This window comes from Phaenicophaeus curvirostris, chromosome 1 (genome assembly GCF_032191515.1).
Source record: "Phaenicophaeus curvirostris isolate KB17595 chromosome 1, BPBGC_Pcur_1.0, whole genome shotgun sequence".
NCBI classification, from domain to species: Eukaryota; Metazoa; Chordata; class Aves; order Cuculiformes; family Cuculidae; genus Phaenicophaeus; species Phaenicophaeus curvirostris.
The window spans coordinates 19,804,560-19,826,368 of NC_091392.1; the positions used below are offsets into that span (position 1 = coordinate 19,804,560).

Below are 21,809 nucleotides of genomic sequence, written 5' to 3' on the forward strand. Positions count from 1 at the left end.
ATTCTTCTGAAAAGGACTTAACTGAAACACTTGCTTAAGTGTTTTTCTAATTAGAGGCTAACTGAGGAAACTTCCTGACATTTCTGTGAAAGGATATTTTTCTGATGGCAAAATGGGAGCCAGACAATTTGTCTTGCTAAAGACTGCACAGAGTTACAGACAGAGCAAAGATTTGAGCACCTATCACCTATCTCCAGAAAGTACTGTTTTCCTAGGATCCACGCACCTTTATTTCATCTACTTATACTATATTCACAGGCTAACTGGTAGAGCTGCATCACAGACTTTGAAGTCAGGAAGTATGGTAGACTACGAGGATACAAGCTGACAACTTCTGAAACATTCTCTAATGTCTTTTTATGGGTCAGGACACAGCAGAATAAATGAGAACCTGGATACTATTTTATTGACACTCTTTCTTTGCAATTCTCTGACCTTGTAAATCACTCAAAAAATCCTCATTTCTGCACATCAGACAAAGAGAAAGGGAGAAGCATTTTCTTTGGCAGAGAAGGTCAAGGATGTTTTTCACTTTCAACTACAATTCTGGCAGCCAAGGGAAACCCAGACTCGTGAACAAGGAAAATTATTCTTACGGTGAACTAATCTATTGCTTCATTTCCCTTGAGAGTGATTGCCATGATCCCCAGGTGTTTTTACCCTGAGCAAGTGCTGCCTGTCTTAGTCTTTGATGACAGACTGACAAATTTCTTATGGACAAGTGCTCACTAATACACATGTTAATGCATCAGCCACACAGCAAAATATTTGTTAGGTTAACTAAAAGCCTACATATTATCAGTGTGTAACAGCTAATGCCACAGTTCTGTAAACAGAGATGGTTCATTGTCATAGCAGTGTATGAGAACAATTATACCTTAACAAAGTACTTTCTTCAAAATATTTCATTTCAAGCCATACTTCTGTCTATGACAACAGTGGCCTTTCTGAACAAAGCAGGGACTTCTGCAATGAATTTATAGGCACATTTATCAAAACCTAGCAACACCACAGCACTAATTTGGGATTCAGCACTTTACCAAATGTGCTACAAAACAGCAGCCAGAGGTGTTGCCAGTTTATGAATGAATTCAGTGCTCAGGGAAGTGGATGAGCCAAGAACAGCCTGGGCAGAGGGAGATATGTGGTTCCTCAACCAGCTTTCCCTCTTCTCTGCAAAATAGCATTTTCCCAAAACTGGACCCATGAATTTTGAGGGTTGTTTTCAGAAATGAGCTGTTTTCTGAGCAAATGTATCTTCTGTGGAAAGTAGGGTCTGAAAGGTTTAGCCTCAAAGGAATATTTGCTTTAATCAAATTTTTTTGATTAAAGAATATCCAGCAGAATACCTATGACCTAAAAATTCTGAATCTGCCTTCTTACACAGTTTTGACATTTTTCTTTTTATTTTGTCCTTTTCTCAGTATCAAAGATGGTAAACTAATCCTTTTTACTCACTGGCACATATTCTGGCTCCGTTCTCTCCCTACTGCTCACTAAGCTTCCTACTTCACCTCTGAACTGCTGTAGCATTTGTGTTCAACTTTTTGTTACACTCCCACACGTCTTTTCCAAAATCCACTTCTTTCATAGGACGTCTCTCTCCAGCTAGTTTCATATTTTATCTTAAATCCTCTTCTTAATCTTCCTTGACTTTTTTTAAATATAGATACACAGAAGGGCCAGAAATACTAGTAACGTAAAACAAACCCAAGAAAACAGGTTTTTAACTCATGGTTCTAATTTGAGATTGGCATGACCACTGTTTGAAGATATTCTTCAGCAGGGCCAACTAAGTTTTTCTGCTTTTCATTTTCATCTTGTTCTCTTTTTGACCTGTTCCTGTCTTTCTACTCATTCTCACTTTGTCTCCAAAACAGGTGAAAACACACAGATTGAATCCATATACATAATCTGTTGGAAAAAAACGAGGGATTATTTTTACCTTGAGAATGTCTCTGTCTATACAGATATTTACCTGATTTTGAACCAGGTACCATAACCAGAGTGTATCCATGTGCTTTCCTTCCTAGAAGTCCCATTAATCAGACCCTCAGCTCTCATTAACTAATACAGTTCCACTGACTCAGAGGCAACATGCTAATTTACCACAGCTGAAATATTGCTAGATGATGTCTTTTGTGGTTGTCTTCCTTGCATTCTCTAGCAGGCATATTGCACCAACAAATGCACAACATGAATTGCAACGTGATAAAGCAGCATGGCAATAGATCTATTTTACACCTGTACACGCAAGCGTGGTTCTTCTGCTGTGTAAATGGGGTCAACATGTTTGCCACTGACACACAGAAAAGAGCTCCTGTACTGACAAAGTAGTTATACAAGAGCAATTCAGGGCTAAGAAATACGTCATGAAAGAGACATTGAGAAGTTGTTTTGCTCAGGAGCAATGTATGTTAATACACATGTATTTATGATGCTGGATCACCACCTCATTTACTTTCTTGATATTGTACATAGATTATATTTCAATTCTTATGCAGGAATTCAAACTAGAGCCTTTCATTTTCCCCACTTTCTTAGCTCTGCTTCTCTGTCTTTTATATGCAAATACACCAGTGGTTTTACCTCACTTAGCTTCAGCCTTCTAAAAGTTAAATACCTCTTCTAAGCTAGCTGATCACATCCCCTCCAAGGCTGATGGCAATAGCTTAATTCCAATGGAAGGTACATGTCTGTAGTTTACATATAGAATCTAGGTAAGGTTACATACTGTGACTGCAAATAGCTGAAACTATGTAAAAACAACTTCATCATTTTTGACTGAATCTTATGCACCACAGTGAAGCTGCAGCTGTAGTACAAGGTCAAGTGTTTTAAGTATAAAAAGGAAACATCACAAAGCAGAGCTAGGAAGTTTATGTACTCCACGGATATGTAATAACGTACTTTCCTGGGTATAGATATGTTACTATACGTGCACCAAAAAATCACAAGAATAGTTATTACAACCATCTATTAACTATTTAATTGAGCTATACTTTCATTTTTCTGACATGACTTAAGTTTAATACTTTAACTTTCCCAGTGAAGAGAGGACAGTCTTATCCCACATATTTCATGACTCAACTCAAATCTTCAAGTCAGGTTTAAACACTCAACGGTTTATATGTACATAGGATTGATTTCCATTATAGTCTGAAGCTGTTTTTCTACACTAAGCTACAACGACGCACATATTTGTTTATTCCTATAGATACAGCCAGGTAGATGAGACACTGGCAGTCTCAGCAGTAACAGACTTGAAGTACCCCATCAGTTAGCAGTGCTAAATGTGTCTAGAGGAACAGAGTAAGCACAGCAAGAATAACACAACATTGGAGCACAGGACTCAGGTACAAATCACATTCAGCTTGCAATGTGAAGAACATTTTTCTATATTTTTGAATGTCTAGAAACCTGAACTGCTGTATATCTGTAAATCTAAGGAGTTCCTAGCCATACATTAGAAGCAAAAGGAGGGCTAAGAAGAACCTCCATCCTTTATTGGATGCAAGTGGAAACATAATGGGAAAGGATGAGGAAAAGGCTGAGGTATTTAACGTCTTCGTTGTTTCTCTTGAACAGTAAGACCAGTTGTTCTTCAGATACTCAGCCCCCTGAGCTGGAAAACAGGGTTGGGGAGCAGACTGAAGCCTCATAATCTAAAACGAAATGGTTAGTGACCTGCCGCACCACTTAGACATACACAAGTCCGTGGGGCTGGAAAGGATCCACTAAGGGTACTGATGGAGCTGGCAGAGGTGCTCTCAAAGCCACTTTCTATTATTTATCAGCAGTCATATCTAACCAGGGAGGTCCTAGTTGATTGAAGTTTAACAAATGTGATGCCCATTTACAAGAAAGACCAGAAAGATCTAGGGAACTACAAGCCTGTTAGTTTATGGAATCTTAAGGAGCAGATCATCTTGAGTGCCATCACACAGCACATACAGAATGAACAGGCGATCAGGCCCAGGCAGCATGTGTTTATGAAAGGCAGGTCCTGCCTGCCTAACCTGATCTCTTCCTACCTTTAGTGGATGAGGGAAAGGCTGTGGATGTTGTCTACCTAGGCTTTAGTAAAGCCTTTGACCACATTTCCTACAGCATTCTCTTGGAGAAACTGGATGCTCATGGTTAGGACAGGCATACCGTTCTCCGGGTGAAAAAACTGGCTGGATTAAAAAGTCCAAAGAGTTGTGGTGAATGGCGTTAAATCCGGTCGGCAGCTGGTCACAGGTGGTGTCCCTCAAGGCTCAGTACTGAGGCCAGTTCTCCTTAATATCTTTATCAATGATTTGGATGAGGGGATTGAGTGCATCCTTAGTGAGTTTGCAGATGATATTAAGTTATGAGGGAGTATTGATCTGCTTGAGGGTAGAAAGTCTCAACAGAGGGATCTGAACAGGCTGGACAGGCCAGATTTTATGAGGTTCAACAAAGGTAAGTGTTGGGTCCTGAAGCTGGGACACAACAACCCCATGCAATGCTACAGACTTGGGGATGAAATCCTATATGACCGATGTAGTGGCTTTCTAACCCACTTCACTAAGCTGGTGAAGGGTCTAGAACACATCTTATGAAGAGCAGCTGAAGGAATGGGGGCTATATACCCTGCAGAAAAGGAGGCTGAGGGGAGACCTTATGGCTATCTACAAGTACCTGAAAGGAGATTATAGTGAGGTGGGTGTTGGTCTCTTTTCCCAAGCAGCACAGTGATAAGAGAAGGAGAAACAACCTCAGTTTTTCCTACTATCCAGTCTAAGCCTCCCCTATTCTATAAAACTAAAATTACCTAGTATGAAAAGAGGCAAAATGCCATACATAAGGATAAAAAACGCAAAATGTCTGAATAAGGGAACTGATATCAATTCATAGGAAAAGATTTTGGAGATAAATGTGATCTTAAATTAATATTTTTGCTAAAAGAAGAATGTTATTCCAGTTTGGCTAATCAGCAAGCCATATAAACTAACCCTTCAGCTCCACTGAATTTTTTTAAGGTCTCGGTTGGAGTATTGTACATGTTTTTGGTGCAACAACTCTGAAAGAATAGAAACTAACTGACAAAAATTACCAAAATTACCAAAAGCCTTAAAGCCACAATAAACTATGGAAGAGTTAGCACTGTTTATTGTACACAGTACAGGAAGGGGGATATGTGGAAACAGTTTTCCAATTCATTTGCTGCAAAGGTGATCAGTGTGTTCCCTGAGGTGTCCATTACAGGATAAGAAATGGAGGCAAGCTGTTTGGAACTTATTTTTTTTACACACAGACGAAAAAGATTTGATTCCCAGCTCCTTTAAATGAGACATAATAAAACAAGGGAAATCTGGGAAAATATAGCTTTTCCCAATAAAATAAATGATCTGCCAAATATAATTGCCTACAGAACGATATAAAATACCTTTGAATCATTTTGAGTAATAGCAAGCATAGATTTATTCCTCATGACCCAGTACTTTTGTCTAGAAGCAATAGTACTTAAAACAATGTACGCAACTTTTCTGTGATACAGTATCAGTACAGATAATGCATTTTGGCCATATAGGTGGACATACACTTCCAGGGAAGTTTTTGTTACAGATAATATCCTCATACAGATATATCACTTATTATCACTTATTATTTACTCTTTGAGCTCAACCTTGTCCCTCCTGAAATCACTGTTTACTTCAGTGGAGACAAGATATGGTTCTGCATGTTTTAAAACTCAAATCAGACCTTCTGTCATAGATATTTTCCATGTGGAAAATGATAGGAAAAAGTAATTGCCCTACTTGCTCTTCATCTATGTCTCTGTACCAAGCTAAACACAGTCCTGACTGAGCACGTGTGATTCATTTGATGTTAGGGATGATGGATGGATAAGGAACATGGCTGACAAGTCCTTGAAAGAGAAGATTTGTCACATATTTTAAGCTTAAAAATATCTCTATTCAGGAATAAAGTTCATCCCCATTTCTAAGGTTCTAATATTTTCCTAACAGCAAGTGGAAATAAGGAATGATATAAAACACAGATGAGCACAGTGCGAGAATATTGGTTGCTAACTGACTTGACTGAACCTGTTGTAATGAACTTGTGAGGATCAAGGCAGTTTCTATTGGTATTTCAAGAAATATCTTAGATCTGGTTCAGTTATAAAAGACTCAGCTCTTCAGGGACAAGATAGACATGTTTTCTCTGAGTGGATGAAACTGGTATCTCATTTGCATGTGACACATAAGTGCTTAATTCAAGACATTCTTCTTTTTCCTTCTCTTTCTTTTCTCAGAAAAAAAAAAATGTTACCATGAAGCTAGTGAACTCAAGGACCTAATTCCAATGAATCAGGAATAAATGCATGTAGAATGCATGTCTCAACACTGGCTTGACATGTAGCACTTAAAGAAGATAGCTGTTCTTCATTTCTCAGTAAAATATTCTGCCATCCCACATCTGCCCTGCAAGACTTTTGGCATCAGCAGTTTTTGCTGTACTACAGAGAAAACAGGACAGCTGAAGTTACCCAGAAGGCAGAATTCAGCTGAAGAAGCTGGACTGACTTCTGCACAGTTCTTCAGGAGAGTCAAGCGGTGAATAAGCATAAAGAAGGCATAAACATCTGGCAGCTTGGGACAGCTTGGGGCAGTTTTATCTTTTGCTGTTTGTAAAGTGTGCCAGAGAACAGGTGGCACTGCTTTTTTACAAACAGTAGCCCAATAGTATCTTTTACTTTGGCTGTCCTGCCAGTGCCTTGATCTATAAGGCTTGTCTTGCTTAAAGGGATAGCTGTACTTCTAGAGACATGCAATCCCTTCTCCCTATGCAATCCCTTCTCCCTTTGGTGTGGAAACAGCTTATACAAGAGCAGGAGTTCCATTGCGAGTATTATTCTCAGGAAAAGCTGCACAGACAAAGGAACTGTTTACTTTTTTAATGCAATCTTCTAGGGGTTTTTTTGGTTGGTTTTGGTGTTGGTTTTTTTTTTAGCATAGTTATATTGGTTAGAGCCATGATACTTCTTTACTAACAAACATAGTTATGCCTGCAAAAGTTAAAAATGTAGGTCTGCTTTAAGTGCATGATTCAATGGCTAATTCAGCAATAGCAAGAAAAGTTCTGGGACCTTTTTTCTTTTGCTTAATGCCTAACATTTTTCAATGGAAATAGCAAATGATATTAACAAGGACTCCCAGAAAAAAAAATCTAAATGGTTTGTTCCTTAATTTATGCAGTCATACCTCTTCTTTTTTTTTGCATTATTACTGAATAAAGATGTGAATCACCAAAGGTATATGAAAGGTTTTCTTGGTCCTGAGGATTGAAATGGCTTCTTTTACCTATTATAGACAGCATAATTATCTTAATTATGTGCACTATTAGAAATGTTTTACATGATCTTTGATGAGTCGGAACATTGATTTCAGGGGAAATCAGATACAAAATCACTTAAGGATAAGTTTTTGCTCGTAGTTCCACCAACGCTGTGAGCTGACATAAAGATTCTCTGGTGCATCCTGTACTCCCCCATCCTCCTGCCCATAAATTCTGTCTTCCCTTTTGCGTATATAAGACTTTGTGAAACTGTAGAGTGAACTAGAGTAAGAAAGTCATTGGGGTGAAAACAACTTCCCAGAGAAGTGGTTAATTTTAACCTGAATTAATTCCTTGACAGAGTTGACCGAGAAGGCTCTTTCTGGCAGAGATCTTCACTTGTGCCTGCCTGGTGGTCTGGAAGATGCAGTGTAGAAAAGTGCACATGGTTTAGTTCCCCTTCCACAATATGGGAAAAACAGTTCTTTCTCATCTCTCACCAGTACTGTGAAGATAAGATTTTACAGACTGTGATCTTCAGTATTAACAGCTATTTAGAAATATGTCTGCCATGGGTAAATTAACGTGGTATCTCCAACTGTAAAACAAAAATAAAAAACATCTTCAGAAATACAACAGGAATAAATCTATCAAATTTCCATCCTTTCATTCCTTCAGGATTGAAGAGTCACCCTGGCACTGTGCACCTGATCCTCTGCCATGCGTAAACAACTCAGGATCCTCAGTGTGCGCAAAGGTCTTGGGCCTAAACAGGACAAGTCATGTTTTTACACATTCATTGAATCAGTTCATGTAACTCTACTGGGAAAAACCACTGATTGTGGGTGTTACTTCTGTGAATAATGCACAATTATGCTGAAACATCCTAATATTGATTTCATGAGAAGAAAAATGTGTCTTTTAGAACTCTCTCTTTTCATAGACACCTGAATCTTTGTGAATTCTACTGTAAAACATCCTTTGGGCAATTGGACAGTCATTGCTTATACTTATCAATAAGACGCTTCTGTAACTTAGGTCTTCTAAAAATGATATGGCAATAAACACTGCCTTTTTAAAAATTTAGTTTATTTTGGAATGGTTCTCAAGAGGCTCTATAAATATGCATTTCAGTTAAACATTGATCAAGCTAACTCTGAGTTACTAGTAAGCTAAACGTGTGCTTGGCAGAAAATATACTATGTTAGGTGCAGGGAGAACACAGACTTAAAACCAAAGGACTTGGTAGATCCCTAAATTCTCTGGGGCTATCCCTGTCAGTAATGAACACCAGCTGTTCCACCCTGCTGGTCAAGATCCCAGAGGGTAGGGCATGGTTTGTTTCATGTATTAGGCAGTTTTAACAGCCTAATTTAACAGCAGTTACCAGGCTGCTCAGCTTTTCAGAGATAACAGAATGATTCTTACAAACTGCTTCATGACAGTTTTTCACGTCCAGAGTAAGTCAAAATTTTCTCAACTGCATATACCCATGTAATGCAAATGTTAGTGGTTTGTTTTACCTGAAGATCAAGTCTGCAACAGTGGCTTTGTTCTCAATAGCAGAAAAGTTTATTTGCAGTTTTGAAGAAAGCTGTAACCATGATATCAGTTCTAATGGAAAAACTATAAAGAATTTGAATATTTCAGTACCTACTGAAAACTTTAAGTTTGACGTTGCGTCATAATTGTGTCTCCCTTGTTTTGGAGAAAAGAGGCATTTTTTTTCTAACCATATATCATATTTTGAGTGAATGACTAGATAGACTCGGGAAAGCCTCTGTTTCTCAGCCCTAGGAAAAGGATGGAAAAATGTTATGAAAGGAAGGAAATCAAGAATACTTTTTATGTAGATCTAAATTCATGGGCTATGATGGTATCATTTCCTCCCTGATTTTAGTTTATGGTAAGTCAGATACATAGATGTATCAGGCCCTCATGTTTTGTAAAATAAAGCCAACCAAAACCATGCCAATAAGAATAATAGAAAAGTCTTCCTTTCAGACAACTGTACACCGATAAATTAATTGCATTATAATGCAGACTGCATATTTTATGAATAATCTCAGAATCTACCAAAGTGCTGGCATGATAACAGAAAGGATGTTCACAGATGCCCTTTCCATCTCTTTCTTCATTAAAAAAATGAAAAAATGCAGCTCTAGGTACATCTGAAACAGTCTTTTGGTTTATGTTGTAAGTCACTAAGTCTTGTTTGTGTCATCTGAAATCATTGGATAGACTGCTACTTACCTGACAAAACATTGAATAACCCATTTGTATAGTAGAATTTCATTCCTGTTGAAGCCAGTGCCTAGAGCTAAATTTTCAAAAAGCCTTAAGGAAGTTGAAGGAAGGAGTAATGTTAAATGATGAAACCCAGAAAGAGCAATAGGGAATGGATTCAACATCCTGTACCAGAAGAGGTGGAACTAAACCAGGTAAAATGTTTCCTTTCTACAGGAAACATAGCTATCCGGGCAAGTTTGGATGGTGGAGAAGTATTTAATGAGTATGAATTTAGTGGCCATGAAGGAACATCTAATAAAATGTTTGGCTGATGATTCAGTGATGCAGATATACAAAACAGATACATCATTATGCATCTGCCCATGGTCTTCCTATCAAATATTCTCCTTTACATTGTTCCTGCTTTTTGTTTTGACCCATGTGCAAAGCTGTCAGAAGGAAGACCGTCTCCTGATGGAGTTGTAGATAATCCAGAAATCTCCAATGTTTATAGTGACAGCTTTCAGTTACTGCTTCCTTGGTACATTGGTTTATATATGTCCAGGCTCTTTTTTCACTTGATTGGTAGTAGTCTTTGGAGACAAAAACCCCTCATATTTAAATTATTGGTCTTTTCTTGAAGATTTAACTATACAAATATTGTATATGTTTTTGCATGTTGCTTCCTTTGAAATGTACTATAAAAATTGATTCTGTAAGGTTATTTAATAATCTGAGAAGGAACAGCTTATATTTCTGTACTACTTTCATTACCAGTTCTATGGAAATTAGGAATGTGGATACTGTGAGCCTGGAAATCAAGGTCTAATCCTATAGTTTTATGTTGTCATTACAGGATGTAGGGTTCGGGGTTTTTTTTGTCAAATTGCTTTTTCAAAATTTTTATAACATATATAATAGAACTCAAAATCTCAGGAGAAAGAAAAATTAAGGTTCCTAAACCCACATATCCTTCGGTTTTCTACTGATTGTTTCAGAATATCTAATGTGTTTTTAACTTATCACCGAAAATTCATTTCAGAATTGAAACCCAACACTGAAGTCACCAGCTGGTGTAAGAGGCATATTATGTCATGTCACATCAGTTCCTACGTTTGTCCTACTAATAGTCAGTATCTCATATTATTGAAGATCCTTGATGTACACGCATTATCAAGCTCTGTGATCATTAGTGAAATGGATTCTAGACTGCTAAATGATGATATATATTAGATGATACACATTATAACTCATCTTTCCAGAGATCAACATGTGGCTATTTTTTTGCATTTTGATATTTGTTATAATTTCAGTAAATATTTACTTCGATAAATGTTACATTTCAAATTATTTGGTTTTAACTGAATTGATTTTTATTAATAGCTTATCTATATCCTTATGAGCCTCCTGAATTTAATACTTATATTTCATACCAGCTGGCAAAATAAAAGTCATCAGGATGTCTATGAGAAAATTATGTGCCTACTAAAAGCTGAAAATCTTGACTCCTGATCATTTGATTAGAAAACACTAGCACATTCCCTCCCTCACCAAACTACATATTTGCTCATAACAGACAATGAGGCTAATTATACAGTATTTCCTTGCATGGTGACTGAAGCTGGTTTGCTTGTTAATGTGGAGAAGAAACAGCATTAAGACTGTCAATGCTGGACATGCTTCAATGTTACCCTTTAATTAAAAGTTCAAATTTCTGAAAGAATAGCTGGAAAAGAATGTACCGGAATCTTACACAAGAGCTCGACTTACAAAACACAACAGTCACATGGGTTTGTTTCCTGTCACACAATGTTAGCATCAATGACATTGCTGCTGCCAAGTTCACTTGATCTATGCATAAAAGGGATGCTTACTTTTCAAGAGTTATTTGCCCAGCAATAATGAAAACATCCCAAATTCCTTCATAGTTAATGTATCCCCACCCCCAGACATTATTAATATGTGTCCATACAGCTCAAGGAAAACAAACACTTGAATTGCTGACATGACGACTTTTCCTGAGGGGTGAGGGTTGCTTTGATTTGGGCTGTTTTGTTTTTTCTCATAAGAGTGCAGTTTTCTTTTTATAGTCATTGCATGAATACACATTTACTGTAATTACTGGTGTATCTGCAGCATTTTGCAAGGATTTCTAGATTGAAATTCCTCTGTCATTAATGGAAATTGAGATAGCTGGCAGTTCTTTCAAAGCTAGATTTATGTCCTGAAAGTATAACAGCCCAAGGAAATTAATGCCTGAAGTTTGTGATTTAAATAATTTGTTCCTAGCAGTAAATGAATATCATATTTTCAAAGACAACATGTCAAAGTTTCCTAGAGATATTCATTACAATGGATCACATTTGATTATCTGTTGCACTAGAGCAAATGCAAAGTCACTTCCTTAAGCAGATGAATCTGCTTTGTCATCACACAGCTATAAATTGGAGCAGAGCTGGTCCACCCTTTTTTTGATCTTTGGAGTATGATGACTCAGGTCAGAACAGCACTAGAATAATACTTGCGGTTTTGTTCCATTTTAAAATAAAATAACATTATTTAAATGAAAAATGGAATCTTTTCTCTAGAAAAGATAACACAAACAATACAGATATGAATTAATCATCTTTCTTTATGAACTTTACTGTTCAATGAATATCATTTAGCCAATGCAGAATAACTACATTAACCAGCATAATACACCTAAAGTTGCATTAAATAAATGTTGAAGATCCTTTTAGTGATTAGGGGAGTTGGCCTTGGTGCCATCTTTTTTCTACTTAAACTTGATCAGATTTATTTTTCAAGTAATTTTTTAAATTGATGATTAAAGAGCAGTCTATCCTAAAGTCCTGTCTCTGACCTTAGCTGAAAGATGATGTCTAGGTAAGGCATGATAAGCAATAAGAGTGAGTAGACACGTATAATATTCCCTCAATCTGCTTATTTTAAGAAGTTATTACACTTGTGTTCTGTGATTCGGCTTTTCCAAAGGATATTGAAGGCACTTGAGTCACCATGAGACTCTTGAGTCACCATGCTTCTGTTAGCTATTCAAAAATTTGCTTCCTCTGACATTTCTTGTTTTGAAAATAGCTCTGTTGGCTTTTCTGTTTTCTTTTGTTTTCTCAAAACCAATGCAACAATTTTTACCTTTTCCCTCTTTCTGAACTTCAGAAACAGTGTACGCATTTTTGTTTTATTATGAATGCATGGTAGTAACACTCAAACACATGAAAAAGAAGTATAAGAGAAAGACATCTTTGGCATGGTGATGCTTCTGAGTTATTTTGGATCTAGATTCCTCTCCAGTAGCATTTATTCCAGAGTATCAGATCAGCTTAGAGACTAACTCCTCCTTATAAAAGTGCCTGCAAATGCTGGCATTTTCTGTTGCTTCATTTTTGCACTAGTTAGTTACAGAACAAAGTAGAGGAAAACTAATTCTTTGCAGCTTTCAGGCATTGCTTTAAAGCCAGAACACAGCATTTTATGCATCTGTCTGAACCATCTCTTCTTGAGGCCTAATTGCCCTAGGCTCTCAGTAAGCTTGGTTCATGGGGAGAGGCAGCTTATGACTGCAGCTCAGACTTAAGGGTGACCCAAATCACTTCCAAGGGGCAAAGCTCTGATAAGATCAGCCTGTTCCAATTGCGGACACATCTTGCTCAGCTGTCTGCAGTAGGATGATATATATATATATGTATTATATAGTGGAAACACAAGTAACGTTAAACAGTTCATGAAAAGCAAATTTCAAAACTTCATACCTACAGATCATTGGAACATATTTCACATGGGCACATGGAAGAGTCCTTGCCAGGCACGTTCCTATGTGCAGCCAAGTACCAGAAAGAAATGATCCCACTTGAGTGATCTGAGTAACCATAACAACAGATCACAGCTTGATTTCCAAGTGTCCAGGCATGATTATTGAGTTAAATGATTAAAAAAACCCAATTACTGAAAAAGTTTCATATTTTATTATCTTTTTGGTGCTGGATTCTCTACACAGATATTCTACAATCAATAATGATGCTAAATTTATCAAACAAAGCTTTTGTTGTGAGTTAGTCACTCCATGACAACTACAAGCACCAAAAGATACAAACACAAATCAAGAACTGCTTTACGAAATTTGTTAAAAATTACATCCTTCTGTTAGGGCCTCTAACAAAATGAAAATGGGGTCTGTAGTATCTGAGTAATGTGAGAAAGCTGAATATGTCAAGTCTGTTGAATTTATTCAGACTTTTTCACTCCAGTTATACTAAAACAGCCAAGTGCCTCCTACAAACATTTTGCCAGAGACAATATTTTACCATTAGTTAACAAACAACCATTAAAAAACTACAAAAATCCTTACTATCTTTTTAACTTTCTTACGTTCTACTTGTTTTTTAACTCCCAAAATAATGATAAAGAGATACACTTAAACTGTATTCAAAACATAGCAAAGGAAAATTGGCCAAAAAATCCTCTTACTCGGTAACACAAAATGATGTGTCTTTATTTATTTATCTATCTATCTATCTATCTATCTATCTATCTATCTGTCTGTCTGTCTATCTATCTATCTATCTATCTATCTATCTATTTATTCATGTTCTCACATGCAAAATGTGCCAGAGAAATGATAATATATTTTACAAATAAGTTATGATCTAAGACATCAGTCTGCGAAAGCACATATGCACATGCCTGATCAGGAAATTACTTAACCATATGCCCAGCTTCAGTAGGACTTAAGCATATTGAATGGGAACGTTTCCAAACTTAGGGTCTCAGGCAGTGAGAGAGATAGTTCACAAGAAGTCATCTGAACTAACTTATGCTGCAGAGTCAAGTTGAACAGTAAATGGACTGAGGTAATCCCAAAACATACTCTTTTGTAAAGTTAACATTTCAACAATCTTATTTATAACACAGGGCCCAAGGAGCCATGGTGGCATGACTGAGCTGGTGATATGCTGCAGGAAAAAGTGGAGTGGTGAGAGAAGACTGGGAGGTCAGGCTGCAGCTGAAGAATGAAGAGGGACCCACGACCACCACCACTCCCACCGCTGACTTGGGGCCTAACAAAATGCCCCCAAGACATGGGATGTCATAGACTGCTCTCCGGAAACTCCAGGTCCAGCAATTTTTTGCTTTGACTCGTTGGGTAATGTTTTCCATGTCTATAATAATTTTTCAGTTTATTTGAATTGTTTTTTGGGTTCTTAGGCGTAGCATTCGCACACTTACAATTTTATTTTTCGTTGATATAAGGAATTTTACTCACTCATGCTACTGTTACTTTTAGGAACATCAAACTTTGTCTTTATTAGACAAATGTTTGATTTTCCTAAATTAAACTTTTGGCAGATCCATCATAAAGGTTTGCTTGAAATTAACTCATATCTTTAATGCAATAGTAGTGTAGAATCACAGAATCATAGAGTCATAGAATAGTTTGGCTTGGCAGAGACCTTAAAGATTATCTAGTTCCAACCCCTCTGCCATGGGCAGAGACACCTCCCAGTAGCTCAGGCTGCCCAAGGCCCCATTCAGCCTGGCCTTGAACACCTTCAGGGATGGGGCAGCCACAACTTCCCTGGGCAACCTGTGACAGTGCCTCACCACTCTCACAGTGAATCAATTTTTCTGTAGAAGCTATTTGTTACAACGCTTGACTTTGAAGTCTATTTTTGCAGCTACTAATCAAATTGGGTCTGTCACTGATTTGTATTGAAAATAAGCCCAGAAAGCAATAAAATCACTTGTAGAAAGAAAATTGCAAGATGTTTGAAATCTGAAGACAAACTCAGTGTCACCCTTGCAGCAGAATATGTTGCATAGGGAAATTGTGTTTGGGATTCTTGGCTCATTCCTTCTTGACTTGGCATACGCTGAAAACTGAAGAAGCACATTAACAGCCAGGCAATCACTATCCTCAGGGGTCTCGTTCCTGAAGCATACTTAGTACGCTTAGACACCAAATGGAAGGGGTTTTTTGGTGCTCAGAGAAAAGCTCTGTGATTTAGGCATTTGAGAATGTGGGGCTGACAATTTTGAAAGTAAAACTGGGAAGCTGAGGATGCAAAATACTTGTTTCTCTTTCAAAATTGTATACAACTTCTTGTGAACAACACAGACCTTCCAATTTCTTTGAATACTTTGTGAAAGTATAAAGGAAAAGGCTATTAATCTGTCATTTGACCCATAATTATTTTGATCATAATATAACACAAGCAACTCCTACTACTTTATACCTCAGGCTGCTTATTCCCACATTTGCATCACTACCTCATTTCATCAGTAAAACCATTTTCAGAGCTTTGTATACAACATGATTAGAGAAGTGACCTGGGTTAAACATTAATCTTGTCCTCATTTTTCCATTTGCAATGTTAGCCAGGTCAACTCCTGATCCAGATGACCACAAACCATAGTTTCTGATGTGGATAGGAGCTGGTGGGCAAAGCACTTCAGGAAATTTTCAGTGCATTTGGTGCTGTGACTTGTTCAAATAAGCTGTGAAATGGCACCAACCCATCTGCTCTCCTACCCCTCATCCCATGGTTGTCAAACATAGACCATTTTCCTTCTACCCTGTGAAAGAGCTGTTTTAGTCTGGTCAGTACTTCAGTCTGTCTCATTATTCCAAGCCACTCTTCATAAATGCCACAACACTCTCCATGATATTTGAAAAGTCATGGCAATCGGGAGAAGTCCCTGGTGACTGGAAGAAGGGTAACATCGTGCCCATTTTTAAAAAGGATAGAAAAGACAACCCTGAGGACTACCGAACTCTCAGCCTCACCTCTGTGCCTGGGAAGATCATGAAACAGATCCTCCTAGAAGACATGCGAAAGCACATGGAGGACATGTAGGCGATCAATGGCAGCCAGCACGGCTTCACCAGGGGCAAGTCCTGTGTGACCAACCTAGTGGATTTCTATCATGCAGTAACCACAGCAGTGGACACGGGCAAACCAACAGATGTGATCTATCTAGACTTCTGTAAAGCCTTTGACATGGTCCCTCACAACATTCTCCTCTCTAAATTGGAGAGATGTGGATTTGATGGGTGGACAGTACAGTGGATAAGAAACTGGTTGGATGGATGTATTCAAAGAGTAGTGTTCAATGGCTCAATGTCCAGAGGGAGATCCATTACAAGTGGTGTCCCTCAGGGGTCTGTACTGGGACCGGTGCTGTTTAATATCTTCATCGATGATATAAACAGCGAGATTGAGTGCACCCTCAGCAAGTTTGCAGATATCACCAAGCTGAGTGGTGCAGTTGCCACAGGAGAAGGATGGGACGTCATCCAGAGGGACCCGGACAAGCAGGAGAATTGGGCCTGTGAGAATCTCATGAGGTTCAACAGGGTCAAGTGCAAGGTCTTACACCTGGGGCGGGGCAATCCATGGTTTCAATACATGATGGGGGATGATGTGGTTGAGAGCAGCCCCGCAGAGAAGGACTTGGGGATGCTGATTGATGAGAAGTTTGATATGAGCTGGCAATGTGCTCTCAAAGCCCAGAAGGACAACTGTATCCTGGGTTGCATCAAAAGAAGCATGGCAAGCAGGTCGAGAGAGGTGATTCTGCCCCTCTATTCCTCTCTTGTGAGACCTCATCTGGAGTACTGTGTCTAGTCCTGGAATCCTCGATGTAAGAAGGATAAGGAACTGTTGGAATGGGTCCAGAGTGGGGCTACAAGTATGATCAGAGAGCTGGAGCACCTTCCGTACGAGGACAGGCTGAGAGAACTGGGCTTGTTCAGCCTGGAGAAGAGGAAGTTCCGAGGAGACCTTATGGTGACATTCCAGTACCTGAAGGGGACCTACAAGAAAGCTGGGGAGTGACTGTTTACAAAGACTTGTAGTGATAGGACTAGGGGCAATGGCTAGAAATTAGAGAGGGGCAGGTTTAGGCTAGACATGAAGAGAAATTTCTTCATCATGAGAGTCGTGAGGTACTGGCACAGGTTGCCCAGGGAAGCTGTGGCTGTCCCATCCCTGGAATTGTTCAAAGCCAGGTTAGATGGCCTTGGCAGCCTGATCTAATGAAGGTGTCCCTGCCCATCGCAGTGGGGCTTGGAACTAGATGATCTTTAAGATCCCTTCCTACCTAGACTATTCCAAGATTCTATATTGCCACTGGAGAGTCTGAGATGGGACAGCATGTGGGCCTGTGTTTGGGGGACAAATGACCAGCACTGTCACGTATGATGGGGCTCTTTTCATGAGCAGGGTGAGGAAACACCTGGACAAGCAACACTCTGTGAGCAGTGCTGCTACAGGTAAAGAAAAACCACCTCTGAGACAGCGTGCTGACTGGCAGTGAGTATGGAAAGGAGCAGTGATGGATGAGGACAGCCCGACCTGGCATAGCTGGGAAAGAAATACACATCAACTCATTCTGTCTAATCTGTCTCAATTTTTGTCCTGACTACTCCTTATACAAAACCCTGAAATCAGGTTAAGGCACATAATTCTGAGTGGAATGTCCACACTCCCTCTTACTGCAGTTTATCTCTCCTACTAGAATTTTACGGGGTTTAGTTAATTTAGTCTACTTTTCTTGAGAAAAAAACCCAGTAGAAACTGTGTGCTTAAGTCTTGTGCACCCTTTGTGACTTCAATACCAGACGTGTGGAGCAGCCCTGACTAATGCATTGCTGCTCTCCCTTTTGCCAGACCATCAGCAGCCCTGCTCTGTGATCTGCGAACTAGCTGCTAACACAAAAGAACTGGGGAGCAGGAGAGAGACTGTGGTTTGCAGGGAACCCTGGGCTGTATGTTACCCCCTGGGAGAGGTTATCCAGAGCAGGATCACTGGAAGGCATGATGCTCTGCGGCAGCCCAAAAATATGGAGGTGACAGCCTGTTCTCCATGGTGTAACCAACATTCACCATGAGACCCATCACTCAAGTGTACCCCTCTCTGATCCTCCCTTTTGGGTTTCACAGTGCAAGGCAACAACACACTAGCAAGAACTTGAGTGCTGTGAGGACTGCTGGTGGCGAAGGAACCCAAACAATTAACAATTATGCAGAAAAAATATGTTGTTTGTATTTGAAGAGGACTGAACTATGAGTTCTCAAATTAGATCTGGAATTTCCTATTGACATGATGACCGCTGTTTGAATTTACACAGCTTTCATAAAGTATATTTTGTCATCATCCACTGAAGATTTTTATTAACTGGAGAGCTTGTGTTTTCTTCAAATTTTAAGAATTATTTCCTTTGTTTTCAGTTTAATTCAGTTAAAACTAATTTAACTGAATGGAATAATCAATTCAATTTGGGCTCAAGAATTTTGAGCAGTTTTTAAATGATCAGCCCATGAAAATGCTTACTATATAGGATTTTGAAAACTCTAGGGTTCTAATTCAATCACACAGCCTGTATGGACATGATTATTGTGAGCGTTAAATGAACTTCTTGAGATCCATTAATTAGAAATTATGTTAGGTTTTTTACTTTTTTTTAAGTGACAGAAGACATTCAGCTGCTCTAAGCTTGAGCTTAAAAAATATTAAACTGAAAAAAATTGCTGTTAAGGGTCCGTTTCTTTAACCATTTGTTTGATAAAAAACTCAGAACTGGTTAACTCAGCAGCTGAGAACACATTTAATCTTGATTGCTTCATTCTAGCATTACCTAATTTAATTTCCTTTATCTTTATGCCTATCTTTGAAATCTTACTAGCTCTTTCCAAGGCCCTGTGATTGATACTCATATTACTCTCATGTGAATTTGTACTGAAGGTGATGTTTCTTGGCTTTGAGAGCAATGCCACAAATGTAATTGAAAACCATACTTTCATAAGGAGAAAGAGCATTTATGATTTGGATAAAAATATCAACCTTGGGACGAATACAAAAATTGAATTATAAGACTAGCCTCATTTACTCATATCCTACATTTAATTTACATTTTATATCGACCCTTAAGTGCCAATTTTAATGCTAAATGAGCTGTTACTTCAGAAAGATTATCTGGTTTGAGGGAGTGGAAGAAGCTTTGACATCTAGCTCAGCACAAGGTAGTTGAAGAAAGTCATCTTAAATGCAACAATTTTCAAGGGCAATGGGAATATATAGCTTTATTCAGAAAACTCAGTGTGCTAGACACATGCTGCTTATGGCTTACATGAACTGAAAAAGGGTAAAGCACTTATCCAACATCTCTGTTAAAGAGACACTTCTGAGCATTAACTTGCCTTAACTTACACATCTTTTAAGCTATTCCAGTTGAATTGATTCTGAGATCTGGTTTTACTGCAATGTATTGACAGCAAGAAAAGCAAAGAAACTGGGGGTTCACATTAAGGTTCAAGTTTCTGACTGAGTCAAGGCTGAAAGTGGGACAGCATTCTGGAGCTGAGGTCTCAGAGAGCAGCCTGTGTTGCTTCCCCAGAAGTGCTTGTAATTAACCCACAGTGAAGCCCCAAGTCCTCCCTCTCCTGCATAGACATGTCCCCTTTTGAATATTAGGTCTCCTGCCTTCTGGCTAAGCAGTTCAGAAATAGCTAGGAAAGTACATAAATGTCTCCTAAATTCCCTAGGTGATTCATCAGGCATGTTGAGAGAGTCTAATACACTGGACAAGCAAAACCTATAATTTTCATTAAAAAACAATCATTCACTATACTTGTGGGAGTCAACCAGTCTGATCATCATCCTAGACACTCTCCGTCTTGAGAGATGTGAGTCTATAGCTTCTATTGCCAAGGAAACTGGTATAATCACTACAATGGACACCAGCCACAGGGCTGCATTCCACAGTTGCCGTGAAGAAGAGTGAAAGATACATATTGCCACAGGGTGAAAAAAATGAGAAATGTGCAACCCTGTCTGCCAGTGCAAAGGAAGTCTTAGACTCTGCTTTGCTCTCACAATTGTTTGTAGATTTTTTTTCAATGATAACTTTTTTATGCAAAATTCCTAGATTAAGGGCTTCAAGGAAAATAGTTTGTATTTACATAGTTTGTATTACATTACCATCTACAGTCCATTACAGTGTTGATATCTAATATTCTAGTCAGGACATTAATTTTTTCAGGGACAGTCCTTAACAGTTTACAATCTAACAAAGAAAACACAACAGAATCAGGAAAGGACAGAATTTTTATGATTTATATGATTTTAGGCCATTATGGCTCCTTTTCCTCTTGTGTGAACTTCAAATAAATTCCTGTGGTTTTGTTTGTCCCATTTTTACAGGGAACTGAAGGGCTGTATACACATCAAAACATCAAAATATTCCTAATATCTACTATCATGGATGCATTATTTCTGAAATGCATCAGAACAACAATTATGACATTTTGAAACTATTCTTTGTATTAATAAAGAAAGACTCAAAATGAGGTGCATGTAATAAGCCATGTTAAATTTTGCATTTGAAAGATTTACAGGTTACAAAGTACACGAACTATCCTAATTCTGCAAAGAACAGTAAATTCTGTGCTTCCGAACTGAAAACACTAACACTCGTGGGAGCTTAAATTTGATTAATTGTATAAATCACTGCAGACTTTTGATACTCAGACTTTGACCTTGAAGTATGAGCCACTGAAGAACTAGTAGTCATCAGCTGTAATTTATGGTTATGTCTTTTTCTGCTCTGTCTTTTTATTAGTACTCCAAACTTTGTCAGGATTAGGTCCAGTCACCTTTCTGTATGAGGCTTTGTAACAAGAAGAGTTGATTTTTATAGTTCATCAAAATTAAATCAATGCTGAAGCAATGACCCATTGACCTTGGAAACAGGGGCCACGGAAGGAAAGATGTGAACAGAGATTCTGCTTCTAGAGGTACAGGGTCATGTTTTCACATGATTATACCATGCAATCTGTGCTAGTTTGCATTCACTCAAACTGCATGAACCCAAATTAGTGTGCTGCATTCACTGTCCTTGAGATTCACTTGGATTAAAAAAATCTATGTCAATCTGTGCACCAGAGCTTTACCTCTTTCTCTTCCTTCATCTTTTGTGCATACTTCAAACCCTATGGTAAGATCTTATGATAAGTATACATCTTGTCTGTTTGGTTGTCCCTCTCTGAAATCACTTATTAAGCATCAATAGAACGAGATTAAATTTTGCTATCAGTAATGTTAAAATTCTTTGTATTTTTAGGTTTCTGAAATAGCAAAAAAAAACCCATATATGTACTGTAGAGGAAAAACATGAAGAAAATTACTAGGTCAATTAAAGCTCTTTCTGGGAGAATTGGAGGAGAAGTGTCACACCTCTTTTGGGATGGATACAGGTA

The 21,809-nt window shown here is 38.3% G+C and overlaps 1 long non-coding RNA gene across 4 annotated transcripts in view; it reads left to right on the plus strand.

Annotated features, from left to right (window-relative positions):
• Positions 1-14,551, plus strand: part of LOC138716815 (uncharacterized) — a 60,603-nt gene extending 46,052 nt beyond the window's left edge. For 3 of the 4 annotated variants that reach the window (XR_011336747.1, XR_011336738.1, XR_011336750.1), the window contains one exon: positions 14,464-14,551. This is a non-coding gene — a long non-coding RNA (uncharacterized lncRNA). Of the gene's footprint in view, positions 1-6,283; positions 7,221-14,463 lie in introns of those variants that run through there. The other variant, XR_011336745.1, reaches the window with a different exon arrangement.
• The last annotated feature ends 7,258 nt before the right edge of the window (positions 14,552-21,809 follow it).